We start from the raw sequence: 13,417 nt of genomic DNA, 5'->3' as shown, positions 1-13,417 counted from the left end.
CCTCTTTCCCTTTTCCTCTTTCTATTTGAATGTTCTATTACCTAAGGTAAGAAAATCACAAAAAGAAAAGAGAAGAAGCTAAAAAAGCATGCCTCAAAGTTTATAAAAAATTCATGTAATTAGAGTGTTGTTTTTAATCTTCCAGACCTGCATCAGCGAAGGCCAATCCTTCAAATAACATATCTAATGACATGAAGTGATATCAGATCAACAATGGAAAAGATGGTTAAAGGGAAAGCTATTGACTTGAATGAATCAGTAGCAGTGTTTTTTGCCCATAAAACACAATCAAGTGCAGAGTTGTGTGAGATAGATTTAGAAATTATCAGTAGACCACCAAGGTTGGGGATAGGGATCACTTATCCTATTGCATTAGGCATTCTGTATTACACATTGAAAAATGTGCATTCAGGAGGATTACGTACAACACTCTCAATACCATGCCTTTTGGATGAATATTAGGCCACAATTTATTTACTTGATCCTACATAGTGCCAACATATTAGGCAGCACCATTGTCATATCACTAACTGTCCCACAGAAGAACTCACAATCTAATTTCCCTATCATAGTCAGTGCTCAACCCAGAAATTTTTTTAAGCTGGGTGGGAAGAAATTTTAGGTGGGTGGCAGCCCCTGTATTGTGACCAAACTCTTTGGTAACCACCAAAAAACAGCCGGGTGGGTGCTGAAAAGTTCCGGGTGGTACGCCCAGCTAAAAGTGCCTGGGGAGAACCCTGCATAATCATATATCATTAACACAGTCTAAGGCCAATTTTGAGGTAATGACAATCAGCCAAACTGCATGTTTTTGTTGGAGGAAACCGGATAGCCCGTGCAAACACAGAGAGAACCTGGAAACTCTATGCAGATAGTGTCCTGACCGAGATTCAAAAGTGACCTAGTGCTAACCCCTGAGCCGACCATGCCGCCCCATGAGGTCTGTGGTGTGCCCATTTTTGATTATGTTCTTATTTTATCTTTCACTTTTTCCATTAATAGTCTCCCCCTTAGATCATGAATTTATGTTCCCTTCGCTTTGTGCAACTTTTTATCTTCTTACCTCACTTCATGCCCCCAAATAGTGCACAGATTATAACCACAGTTTGGTGCCACAAGGCAATGATATTTACCACAACTTTTTTTAACGGAAGTAGTTTTTGACACGTTCACAGATGTTTACATTTAGGACAAAGGCAAGCTGATTGCAGGAGGTGAATGGCTATAGCTTTTGGTACCGTATGTGGTAGCCAGGAAATAGGACATGATATTTCTGTTCAGATTGCACAGATACATGCAAGTCATATTATTATATAATATTGCATAATTTTGTAGTCTGGTTCCAAGGCAATCTTGTTTTTACTTTCTGTGCTTATTTACTCATGTATCTATTGTAAACATTCTACCATGTATCAACAGCTTTTGTTGTTGCTTTGTGCAGAGTTTTGGAGGAAGTATGGGTTCATTTGGAGGAGTCTTCTTTTATTGGTGGATGGAAACAGCCTATTTTTGTCCTGGGTACTTAGTGTAATGTACATATAATTCCAGTTCCCACACAGGGCTCGCTCAATACTAACACAGGTCATATAGAAAGGCTTGGACAACTGTTTATTTAAGAATTCTTTTGGCACCTTTGGTATGTGTAGGATGTGTTTTGTCAGACCTTGGTTAGCTGAATACCTGTGCTGCACCTTCATTCTGAGTGATTCAGAAGGTATTGTTTGTGTGTTTTTTAGAACCAGGTCAGAAATGGCAACTTCTCAATAAAAGGTACAGTCACTGTGACACTACTTCAGTAATTCTGTGTGCTACACCATTGTGTTAGAAATGCTTATGGCCTTATGAGATCCGTCCGATATCACTAAACTGTCCCTGTGCACCATTTGTTGAACAGGGTTGTAATACTTTAAACTTTTCTATTTAAAATACTTGTTTGTGATCCCTTCTGAGCTAGCAAGTGCACCAGCACAGGTCACTTCTTGCTCTTTGCAAGAGGAACTTAGGGAGGGAGTGACCTGCAGGCAGGGATCATGTGACCAACGCTGTATCATTTAGTCAAACTAAACAAAGCTTAATGACTTAATTTTAATATAGATTTGCTTTAAAACTTCCTTTCCTAATGTATGAAAAGTCAGAAAATGTTGCATTTTGTGATAAAGATATATAGCCATTTGCTTTGTAGAATATTTAGATTTTTTGTCCTTTTGTGATGAGCTGCGTATGAAATTACACAAGTATTTATTGGCAAGTATGCATTTCAATACAATATTGTGGCTGTTCTGATTCTCAGACTGGTAATTTCCTGACAGACATCAGATGTAATCAGTGCACTGCTGGGCTGATTCCTGGCCAGGCTAATTGCACTAGCATATGCACGCTCAGTACGGTGTTTTTTTGTTTTTTTTTACCTATTTCATTTTTCTGTTTATTATTAGAACACATTTTTGGGAATGATTAACATCCCCATGTGAGCAGCGCATATGCCTCATCACACCAAATGTTTGCTTTGCATGAGAGGTCATTGATGTTTCTTAGAGTCTCTGGCACATTTTTCTGATCATAGTGTAAATTTTTAGTTGAGCAGAAAAAATCATAATGATGATGTGGAAAGTGTCGAAAGCTATAACAACTAATAAGGTTTCTGGTTCCTGTGGTCAAGGCAGTGAGTGATGAATGTGTACGCTAGAAGTTTTGTACCAGCCACTATGCACTATGCACCTGTATTATGCCGCTGTTCTTAAAGAGACCAACACATTAAAAAACTGCAGCTCAAAGCTCAAAATTAGTTTTCATACTTTTTTTGTGTTTTGTTTTTTCTTTACATACATGATTTTTATATTTTTTATGTATGAGGGGGTGCTGAGAAGTTCCTGGCTTTGCCCCCCTCCAGATTAAATAGAAAAATGAGTTTGGGGGGTAGAAGACAGCCTAATATCGTAGTATGTAACTGTGCAAATATCAGGTCTTTGCGATTCTTAAAACTTATTTTTTTTAGTGAGAAGCTGTGATGGCAGAGGCACAAGAAAGTTTCACGTCGTTGGAGTTACGGGCCGTCATGAAGTTTTTGTTTCTCCAGGGAAAGTCAGCAAAGGACATTCATAGTGAGATGTCACAAACACTAGTGGGAAATGTCCTTCCTACAGCACTATCAAGACCTGGATATCCCGTTTCAAGACTGGGCATTTCACCATTGATGATGAGCCCCGCAGTGGGCGCCCCCCAACCTCAACTGACCCGGACACCTGCGTACTGTCCATGAGCTGATAATTGAGGACTGGCAAATATCTGCAAAAAAGATAGTCCAGATACTTGACATGTCATGGGAGCATATTGGGTTTGTTATCACCACTATCCTAGACATGTGCAAGCTTTCAGCAAAGTGGGTGCCGAAATTTTTGAACAGTAATCAGAAGGAACGAGATGACGCATCCAAAGCCGTTTTGGCCCATTTTGAAGCTGCACAGGATATTTTGGCTAGGTTAGTGACTGAGGATGAAACCTGGCTCCACATCTATAATTCTGAAACCACGGAACAGTCAAAGGAATGGCGCCACAGCGAGTCCCCAAGGCCAAAGAAGTTCCGAACCCAGAAATCGGCCAAAAAAGTCATGGCGTCCATTTTCTGAGACAAAGACGGTATTCTGTTGGTGGACTACCTACCTTTGGGCTCTAGTATCACCTCCTGGACCTAACATCCTGGACCAGCTGAAGGAGGCAATTAAGATGAAATGCCGTGGAAAGTTGACCAAAGGGACCTGCGCACACGTTCAATGTTGTGGCTGCCAAATTGAACACCCTGGGTTTCCAATTGGTCCACCATCCCCCCTACTCATCTTACCTGGCCCATTCGGACTATCTGTTCCCAAATTTGAAGAAACACCTGAAGGGGCAACGTTTTGGGGACATTTCTGACGTCAAAGATGCCTCTTGAGAGCTGGTTTGCGGCCCAAACAAAGGACTTTTATTTGAACAGTCTAGAAAACCTGCAACTACGCCGCACTAAGTGCATCAGTCTCAGGGGGGAATATGTTGAATAAATGTGTTATTTCATAACTCTGGCTCTCTTCTTTCTGGAACTTGTCAGCACCCCCTCGTATTTGCAAAATGCTTCTGAATTTGACTATTCCAAGCAGAGTTAATTCTCCAGCACATCCCTGTGCTTCCTGCCGATCCATAGTCCTTTCTCCTGAGAATGTCTAATTAGTTGCCATAGAAAAAAAAAATTGAAGGGGAGGACTGCAGAATGTGACTTGAGTGATAGTTCTGACTCTAGAACTAAGGACCTCACATGCAAGATGGCAGTACCCAGCAGTCAAAACTATTTTGTTTTTTGCCCTAGATACTGGGTTAATAAAGAGTTAGGACCCCCTTATTTTCATTGGTGACTTTTTTTTTTACAGATGCTGGTTTCCTTTCTGTAAAACTACCTAATTGGCTTGAGTATTCCCCAGCAATTCAAAAAGATATATGTTCTACAATTATGAATAAATGCCACATTCCATTAATTCATTATGTTGAAGAAGGAAAAGAAAAGAAAATGCTTTAAAAAATACCAGGGACTTTAGAGGCATACAAATACCTTACAAAGAACAAGAGCTTTTATAAAAAAAATAAAACAATAAAAAAACCAAAACAATGAACATCTTTAATTCAACCCATATACAAAGAAGAAAGAAAAAACATCAACACAAGACAATAGTACATATTAAAAACATCAATCAATTAGTGGTCTCAATTTCCCACATATGTCCTAAAAACACGCTGAGTGCGTTTCGCAGACCATAATGTCTGCTTCTTCAGGAGCAAAATGTGGGATATCAGACTGTCACAAACGATTGACTTGAATAAAATTCAATGAAACACAAATCGGCCCATCCATATTTGACCCATAGTTGAGGACAGTAGAGGCTTATTAATGGAGGATTTCCCAGCAATTAAAAATCCATGCAGACTAGCTTTTTGGAAAAAAAACACCTTTATGAGCCATTGTGCAAGTAGCCAGTTTCATAAAGGAACAGAATTTAGCTTTTACCGCTCATATTTTAAAGGGGAATTAAACCTAGGTGATGTCCCTTCTGAAATAAATTACCCTTACCTGTCTGATTGCAATTTTTTATTGCACTCACCTGTCCCAATTCTGTTGCAAGGCACCGGCATGTTCCTTCTTCCTCTCTTGTTTCGGTCTTGGTCCATCTTGATTGGCTGGGCCTGGATGACATAACTCCTGTGCAGTTTATTTAGTCCCAGCAGCCACAAGGGAAGCTCACCAATATTTTTAGAGAAGAGGACACCAAACAGGCTTCTTGCAGAAGGAACGTCGTCTGTTTCTTTCTGCAATAAAGTCCTGCCAGATCCCAAAATTTAAAATGGGAATTTTAATTCTGCTTTAACCTGAAGAAAACAAACATCAGTGGCAATGGCATCTTTACATGTTAGCAAACCATGGTTAAAGTCTCCAAAAGCTTACTTAACTGCTTGCTTGGGCACACATACTCACAAGCTGATTTCTCAGTGTTAGATTAAATTAAATTACTTAAATAATTCTTTCTCGGTATGGTCTTTGGCAGATCCTAAATATGTGTGCTTCATTCACATCCACTACTCCAAAAGTCTCAGTGGATATTAGTTATTACCATCATTAAAATAGGGATATTTTGGGGACATTTAACCAGCGAAATAATAGACCTTCAGAAAGAAGGTATACAGTTGGTTAGGACAATACCCACATTTTACAACAACAGGAACAACTGGAGACATATATAGGAGATGATCAGATTCTATGGACATGATACAATACCTTGTCAAATACTTTGGACATACTACAGGAGATGGTCAGGTATTGGGGACACAGCACTGAAACTGGTCAGACACTGTGGAAGTAGTACAGAAGATTAGATACTGAGGACTTTCTACAGGAAATGGTCAGACACTGGGGACATACTACAAGGAGCTGGTCAGACACTGTAAATATTATAATGGAAATAGTCAGATACTGTAGATATATTACAGGAGATCACCAGAGGACATGCTACAGGAGCTGGTAATACTCTATAAACACACTTCTGGAATTAGTCAGATACTGTGGACTTCATACTGGAGCTGGTTGGATGCTGCAGAAATGCTGCAGGAGATGGTACATATGCTACAGTAAATGTTCAGATACAGGGCCATACTACAGGGGATGATCAAATACTGTGAATGTAATACAGAAGTTGGTCAGATAATTAAGACATGCTATCATAGCTGGTCAGTTTTTGAGAACATGGTAAAAGAGCTGATCAAACACTGTGGACATGTTACAGGAGATGAGATGGTCATGGTCAGACACTATGGCTATATTACAGGGTATGGTCACTTGCTGTGTACTTACTACAGGAGATCATCAATTGCTGTGTACCTTTTAAAGAAGCTTTTCAGTAACTGTTAACTTATGTTAGGGGCTAGTCAATGACTGGGAAAAAAGAGGCTCATGACATTATGGGTCTAGTAACCTGGAATGTGATGTTGTATCACCAGAAAATCTTTGTATGCAGCAGGAACACAGAAGGCAATTACGTAAAATAAAGCTTTGTTGTCAGACTGGAGAAATCCAACACAGGCTTCACTACTCGGAAATAAGCTGTTCTTAGCCTCCAGACAGTTTTACAATAGTCTTTCCCCAGCTCTCGGATGAAACCGAGAACCTCATAGGGACTCCTTTTCTTTACAGAAGCCAGAAAACTGTGGTCCTCCTTAAGAAACATAACACTGTGCTGCACTGTGGAATAGCCAAGACGTATTGCTTTAGTGACTTTGACAGGTTTGCAAAGGAGAGATTAAGTAAGAGTAAATGATTGGTGGGCTTCTCAGAGTAGTACCGGCCCTGGACGGGCTATTATTTGTACTAGCAATTGTTTTTTATCCCCGGTTTCACCTGCTAGACCAGAGTAAATACTTTATGGGTGGCCTATTTGTGGCTATTGATAAATAGTTTTAAAGTTTCTGTGCTTAGAGTCCAGTTTTAAATTCAGGCCCAATAAGCTGTAGAACAGAGCAGACAGCTGCATGTGTGGAATGCCAGGACAAGAATTAGTTACACTCATGCGTAGCTTCACCTTTCCTAAAAATTAAAAAAGAAACATGACTAGGTTAGTTATATTAGTTGAAAATCATTTCATAAACTTCAGTGCAGATGCTGACGTTTTTTTTTCTTTTTAACCAAATACAATTCAATAATTTCCTACTTTCTCTAATCGCTGCCCACTTCTTCAGTAAGAAGGTATGACTGCTAAAATTCTTGACCATTCTTATTATTAAGGGAAGAACTGCTGAGAAAGGCAGACAACTATTCCCATGAGTGGGAAATACCTTAATTGGGAACTTTTAAAGGGCACTGACCCTTCGATTTGTGGTAGACGGAAAGGCATCACAACTTGAATCCTTTACGAGTCTCTCAGTGACATTGGACAAAGTTTTAGTGATAGCGACAGTCACCAGTAACAAGTTCCGTATTGTCAGTGAATGGGTAAATTTACCCGTAAAAAATATGTTGGTGACAGTGATAATAAAATTCACTATTTACAGGTCCCTTGGTGATAGTGACATTAACCAATAATGGGTCTCCTAATGCAAATGACATTCACCAATAACAGATTCTGGTAACTTGTGTAAGTTTTTACTTTTTTAGTTCCTGTGTACATCATATTTGCAGAAAATCATGTGGCTGTAGTTTGCAATAAAAGGATCTATTTTAACAGCATTGTTCAATAAAAATGCAGTTCTTGTGGGATTTCAATGCAATTGATATCTGCCAAAGGCACATAAACAGCCTTTTCACCGGTCATTAAATGTTCAGTGCAGTCTTATCCGAAGAAGTGGGACAATGACACTACAGTCTGTTTTTTTTTTTTTTTTTCAGTGGAATGCAAAATACAGAGCATGGTGTAGAGTAAAGACTCTTGTGTCCAGTTAGGATCAGAAACTGCTACAAAAAGACTTTTAAATCACAGAATTCTTGTATTAGATGTGTTACATTAACATTCGGCTGGAATGTACCATTGATTATATTTCTAAATGGCACATGCTGCTATATTCCTAGAGTTGTCTTTACAAAAAGCATTCCATCCATGTGCTGTCACTGTTTGATGTAGGTCCGCCATATAGTTAAGCAGACCCATGATGAAAAGGAGTAGCAGGCAAAGCCTGTTAATAAAACATTTAATCTAACACCTGAACGTCCCAAGCCACGTGAAGAGCCAGCTCTGTGGAAACCAGCATAATGATATTTTCAGACTGGCCATTATAACATTTTTTGCAGCACTTAAGGAATTTGATGATGTCATGAACTGGTGAAAGCTATATTTTTGTGGTATCCTTCTCAGCAGACATGCCCGTATTTAACAGTTTTACATGGTAAATATAATCATTATAATTATCCCTGTCCTTCTGGCACGGAAACCGTTCATGGAATAATCAGACAGAAATCTCCGGTTCTCATGTACAATATGCAGTTATATGTGTTTTTCCAGACATTTTCTTTCAGTAGGGGGCATTATGTGATGTTATTTAAGGGATAAAACAACACAGGAAATTTCAAATACTGACAGCCATATTTAATGAAATCTCCTACCTACTAAAGGTAATGGTGCTACTTGCCTGAAAAGCAATTTACTAATTAGTTAAAATAATGTTACTGCTTAGGGTCTCTTCCTAATTTAAATGTTTATTTTCCATGTACAAAATTACAGTTTTTTTTTTTTTAGCCTGTCACCTCCACTGCTGATACATAGCACCCCCTCCGCCTCCACCACCTTATTTACCTGTCTGAACCCTGAGTTAGCTTGTGTTGAAGCATATTCAGAGCTAATAACCCATCCCTATTATTATTATCATTATTAAACAGTATTTATAAAGCACCTACATATTACACAGCGCTGTACAATAAAATATGGGCTAGCAATGACAGACAGATACAAACAATGACACAGAAGGAGAAGAGGACCCTGCCCTAAAGAGCTTACAATCTTAAGAGGAGGAGTATGTAGCAAACAACAACATGTAAGAGGTGACGGACTACTCGGGCACCAAAACTCCATAAGAAAAAATGACACAGCCAGACTATCAAATCCTAGCAAGGACATTCTCTGATGTATATCCTTTTAAAAATTCTTTGCATCCTTGGTCACCACTGCTACTTTTTTTCTTTATTCTTCATTCTTCAATTTTCAGATTCTTATTGTATACCTGTATGTAAGCAAACTAGATTTTTTTACCCAGAAGAAATCGTGGACCTAATTTTAAGGTCTTATTCCAAATCATGGTAATTTACCGAAATTAGTAGCCTATAGTATAACAATTAAAAATTCAAGGAATAAAGAACAATGTATACCCAGACGATCTGATTGCCTCAGGGGGTTCAACACCCCCTGATTTACAAAACAATTGTCTTTTTAGGAATTTTTCTTCTGAAGAATTTTGGCTCCAGAACTATGAAGGCACCATCAGACAGGAGAGGAACCTGCTGCTACCTAATTCTCAAGGACCATCTAGCACAGTGTTTCTCAGTCAGGGTTTCTCCAGAGCTTGCTAGGGTTTCCTTAAGCAATTTGTGCCTCTCCATTCAGTTTAAGTGACACCAATGATCTTTTTGGTTTTTCTGTATTGTGACCCGATTGGTTTGTTCCCAATGGTCAGCAATGTAAGAGGCATTCTTCTCAGTGTCCACCATGCTAATATATTGTGAGCTGTGGATATAATTATTATAGCAGCGGTTCCCTGAATATATTAAAGTTATTTCAGGGGTTAAAAACAATCTGGAGAATCCCCAAGAAACCTAATTGGGAAGGGCTAAACTGTAAGCTTTAGCTGTAACCTTAATCCTGAGCCTAAACCTAACTGAAAATAACAATCTGCACTCTACACACTGCTCATGCTATAGTACCACTAATTTACCATTTTGGTGATAAACCAATAATGCGTAAGAAAAAGAATACATATACAGTTCACTGGATTCATTGAGCACGTCATAAATGGTATGCTGATTTGCGTAGATCCAAATATATACATTAGTAATATAATCTTTGCACCGCAAAAATCTAAATATAATTATGTAAGGCCTTACATAAATTGTATTTTTCTTTTTTTTTTTACTTAACATAATGTTTTCTTAGCATCTAACTGTGCCAAGCCATATGGCAGCACAAAGTTGCCAAGATAATTTATTTATTGTAATTTTATGAACTTGTGAACATGCATTGGTGGATTTAAGAAACATTTTATAAATATATTAAACACTGCACAGGCCCTAACCATATCATTATACAGTCAATCTACTTCAAAATTATGTAACTGTATCAAAAATTTACCTTTTTGTCTTGGTTAGTGGAAACATGGATGAATCGTGCAGAAGCTATAAAAATGGTGGTAAGGCCCAGAAGAAACCAAAATATTTTTAGTTTAGTTTTGCAGAAGGTTAAGAATTGTGACAGGTTGGCTGAATATTAGTTGAGACTTCTCTTCACGTCCTGTGTCCACCAAAACTCTAAGGGGGAAACTCCTATAGGAGATTCCTACATGTGCTCTGTCAGGGTTTTGCTATTTCTATCTCCATTTAGAGATTACCCTTATTTTCCATCTCTAAGGGGTACACAGATCACAGTAAACTGCTGACTGAAGTTTAACACATTATCCAATACTAAAAGTAACAAGATCAAATATTTTTTAGGATTTTAGCTTTACCTTTGATGCTGCATATGAATTTAATCAGAGGCAATACTTCAACTCCTAGGTTTACCACTTTGATGGTCCAGATGTATTCACTGGGCAAAACAACATGTTTCCTTTACTGATTGTATACTGCTGATATACCTTAACCCACTTCAGATGATTTACCATGTCGGGTCACAAACTGTTTCACTTCATTCTTTCATGTTTGTGGGACATTCCAGTATTGGTCGCTGTACCCAACTATATATAGTGTAATCAGTTGCTGATTATAATTAGGGTACATTAGATGGCTGACCAACAACCTTCCTTCAAAGGGGCCATAGAAATGTTAAAATAATAAAGTTCATCTTTAGTTTTATACAGCTCTAGACTGTCATATGCTTTAAAAACAAAACACTAATGGATGCACTAACCCTTATACATGATCTCATTAATTAGAAAAAGCCATAATTACCAGAAAAGAACCAAGGAACCATGGTACCCAATAATGTTGAATAATTTACTCTCTTTGTTTTGTATTGTATTTTGTATTGTATTTACTTTTTCTCTTTTTTACTCTTTTTTACTCTGTTGTATTGTATTTTGTATTGTATTTACTTTTTCTCTTTTTTACTCTTTTTTACTCTGTTGTATTGTATTTTGATATATATATATATATATATATATATATATATATATATATATTTTTTTTGTGAATAATAGATGCAGTATTGGAATCAATGTTGATTGGTTCAGATTGTGTAGCTCCACATATGCTAATGTACATGATAGAGCCACTTCTACTGCAATTATTTTTTTTTCTTGCCAGCAACCCAACCATAATATTGAGCTTCTATTTACCGACCTCCCCTTTTTGTAATTCCCACTGCTGGTTTGTCTAGGAGATCCAATACCTTTCTGAGTTGGTTACTTTAAACATGTATGTAAATCAGGAGTCTTGACCCCAAGCAAACATGTTCCAGTTCAGTGGGCCTGATTTATTAAAGCTCTCCAAGGCTGGAGACGATACACTTTCATCAGTGAAGCTGGGTGATCCTAATAGAAAATTACTTTTAAGAAATCCATTCCAGATTTGCTGGATCACCCAGCTTTACTGATGAAAGTGTATCCTCTCCAGCCTTGGACAACTTTAATACATCAACCCCAATGAGTCAGTATGCCAGAGTCTGCAAGGAAACTAGAAATTTAAAAGGAAAATCAGTATAGGCATGCTTCAGCTTTCTTTCCACACGAGTTTCCTTTAAAATAAACACCAAGCTGTGTTTTAGATACATAGACAAAGATATTTATTTTGCTTAAAATTGACATTGAATCTGAAAGCAGCCCACGCTGAAGTACAGGTCAATACCCAGTACAACAAGATCCATCACTTTTTCTCCTTGGCCTGAATACACAGTTATTATCAGCCTCTGAGGTTTTTAGCAGTAACACCATGTTCTCTGTGGTTTCATGTTCAGCAATTGTTTGTTGCATATGTCATTTGACATATTTGACATTTTTTAGCATTATTTCCTGATAGTTGCAAAGAAGTTTGACTCAAGCACCTAGTGTCTCTAAATGTTTCCCAATAATCTAACTAGGACTAATCAGAGTTATTTTTAAAAAGGTTGTCTTGCAAAAGTGAGTTTTTCAGTACCAAAAAAAAGGTTTATAACAAATTCTTTCCAACTGCCAAAATGTATTTTTTTGTAGTTACACCTTACCTGGGATCACCATAGGTTGGCAATCTGGGGAGTGAATTAAATTCTACATGTTAATAAATAGCCTTTGTCAGTGTGAGACATGTAACATTACTGATACTGATACCACATATACTGGATATATTGTAACTTTAAAATGTATTACAGTATTGGTGCTAAGTCAGTAGCATCCTATTTATATATAATCACTAAAAGGCAGTGCCGAACTAAATTTGACCTCCAGTCCTCCGATCAAATCCTTCTGTCCACTAGTTTTACAGGTTTCTCTCCTGTATGTGGATTTGTGCATTATAAGCAGCAATAAGTCAGATAGAGACCACCTCATGTCCTAGATCTTCAGTGTCATCCAGCAATGTTTTCTGAGTATTACTGTCTTCTACAGGACCATGATTATGTATCGGCCAAAATATAGATCTACAATGGGGCTGTTCCAAGACTCATACATTGGTAATAACTCAGAAATCAGCTGCCTGTGGCTGTTTTTACCTAAAGTCTCAGGTGGTTTTATGAGTAATCAGCATTAATATGGGAATCATGGTCAGAGTTATGCTAGGTAGTTAGTTAGGGAAGGCATTGACCAAAAATTACCTAGGATACTTTTTATTCAGGTGCTTATTAAAGTTTCAGGTGCTTATTAAATCTTTTTTTGTTTGTTTTTTTTTTTAATTTGGAAGAGTATTGAAATGGGACCAAGAACAATTGTTTTGTATGTGTTTACTAATTAAACACTGATTACATTAACTTCAGGACAACTGCTAATCAAATACATATAAGGGAGCTTTTTTTTTACCTATCAAAGAGTTTATGTTTTTCCAATTTTATGTAGATGAACATGTCAGCAAAGCCTAATTGGTGACCTGTTTTTTCTTTACTGTGCTTAACCAGTATAATGTGGTGACTTGCTCACTCCCAGCTTGTGGGTGGTCAATGCTTACTACTTACTCTTCGCTCAGCATTTCTAATAGGAGGTTTTTGGACACTTCATGCTGGTACATCACTGGTCTAGGTTTGGG

The 13,417-nt window shown here is 37.8% G+C and overlaps 1 protein-coding gene across 2 annotated transcripts in view; it reads left to right on the top strand.

The window, feature by feature from the left end:
• Window positions 1–13,417, top strand: part of CPQ (carboxypeptidase Q) — a 247,584-nt gene that overhangs the window by 127,268 nt on the left and 106,899 nt on the right. The window lies entirely within an intron of this gene.

The sequence above is a fragment of the Pyxicephalus adspersus genome, chromosome 5, assembly GCF_032062135.1.
Source record: "Pyxicephalus adspersus chromosome 5, UCB_Pads_2.0, whole genome shotgun sequence".
NCBI lineage: Eukaryota > Metazoa > Chordata > Amphibia > Anura > Pyxicephalidae > Pyxicephalus > Pyxicephalus adspersus.
The sequence above is the reverse complement of the archived record's forward strand: the minus strand, read 5'-3'. Positions and strand labels throughout refer to the sequence as shown.